General features: G+C 41.2%; 1 protein-coding gene and 1 pseudogene across 1 annotated transcript in view; one reads left to right on the forward strand and one right to left on the reverse strand.

The window, feature by feature from the left end:
- Window positions 1–6: 6 nt before the first annotated feature.
- LOC102475871 (phosphatidate cytidylyltransferase, mitochondrial) overlaps window positions 7–1,572 on the reverse strand; it is a gene marked incomplete at its 5' end in the record, with an annotated part of 42,666 nt that continues 41,100 nt past the window's right edge. Inside the window, 2 exons of the mRNA XM_014593373.2 lie at window positions 7–641; window positions 1,366–1,449. The remainder of the gene's footprint in view (window positions 642–1,365; window positions 1,450–1,572) is intronic.
- On the forward strand, window positions 734–1,355 carry LOC102475467 (ribosomal L1 domain-containing protein 1 pseudogene; annotated as a pseudogene).

Raw genomic sequence — 1,572 nt, forward strand, 5'->3', positions numbered from 1 at the left:
AGAATGAAAATTTATTTTCAGTGGTGGTACTGTGGAAAATTCCTAGTAAAGAACTGAAGGTTGGATTCCCCTTGCCTAATGGTATCTGAACAGATTTAGCAGAAATTTCTTTATCTACCAAGGATGAATCCAATTTGACCCCTGAAAAGACAGAATGTTTCTATCAAAAGCTTTTCAACAAGCATGGAGTTAAAATCATTTCTCAGATTATTCCTTTCCAGACTTTGAAAAAGGAGTATAAAGCCTATGAAGCCAAGCTTTGCCACCTGAATAGTTTTGATTTCTTCCTCACAGAGGAGAGGATCAGGCGGCTCTTATCATCGCACCTTGGGAGGCACTTCTATCAAAGAAAGAAAGTTCCATTAAGTGTGAACCCTCTGGCCAAAAACTTATCAAAAGAGATCAATAATTCTATTGGTAGAACCATCTTAAACATCTCAAAAAGTGGCTCTTGCAGTACTATATGCATGGGTCACCCTGGAATGCAGGACCAGCACCTCGTTGAAAATGTTGCTGTCGTGAAAAATTGCCAGAGAAATGGGAGAGTGTGACACTCTTGTTTGTGAAGACCAAGAAATCGATTGCCCTTCCCACCTTCTCATTTGTCAGCAGTCAGGGTGGAACCAAGAGAATATCCACTCCTATTCAGAAGAAAAAGAAGAAAAAAAAACAGGAAGGGAGAAACACAAAGGAAAAGAACATGAAAAACAGAAGAAGAAAGACAAAAAGTTAATGCAAGAGGGTAGCAAGGCTGCATCAGCCGGGACTACAGAATGATGTAGCACCAAAAACTGGCAGTGCCCCAGTGAGTAATCCTGGACCCCAGAAAGGAGCGGATACAGAACAGGGGGAGAAAGATTGGCCAAGGGAAAGCCCAACTTAAACTGAAAGACAAATCTGAAGATGAAATTCCAAAACTAGTACCAATAGAAGGAACTCCGGCTAGAGGAAATGTAGAGATGCAAACACATGGCACAGAAAAGATGTCTCCAAAAAGAGTTCCTGTCCCAGCACGCCTCGTGGAAAGAAAAGAAAGATGTTGCCAGCTTCAGAGACCCCCAAAACTGCAGAGCCGGGGACTCCAAGTAAAGGCCTGACTCCTCCAAGAAGCCAAAAATTGAAGAGATGGAAAGAGAAAAAACACCTCCACTGGGAAAAATAGACCCAAGGCAGACTCCAAAAAAAGCCTAGGGCCAAGTTCTTTGCAACTCCTAGTAAATCTGCAAAGAAATCTCCCCACCCCCCCCAAACAGTGGCCCCCAAAACCCGAAGTGCCCCAGTTGACCCAAAGTCAGTGAGTAAATCAGAAGGACGAAACATAGCGCATTTTAAGCATACTTCGTCCTGTCCCCGCTGTAGTCTTACCCAGGTCTGGAGGGTAATATGCTTATAAACCTCCACAGGTGATTCTGATGTATTTTTAAACTGGTCTTTGTGCTTGCTTATATACTAGAAGGAAAGGAAAGTAAAAAAAATAATAATTCCATTTCCATCAGAGGAATTCTCACCTTACATTCTTTTTTTTTCTTTCTTAAGAATTATTGATTTAACTTATTATAATTTTTAAATTTG

The sequence above is a fragment of the Tupaia chinensis genome, unplaced genomic scaffold (genome assembly GCF_000334495.1).
Source record: "Tupaia chinensis unplaced genomic scaffold, TupChi_1.0 Scaffold140371_1, whole genome shotgun sequence".
NCBI lineage: Eukaryota > Metazoa > Chordata > Mammalia > Scandentia > Tupaiidae > Tupaia > Tupaia belangeri.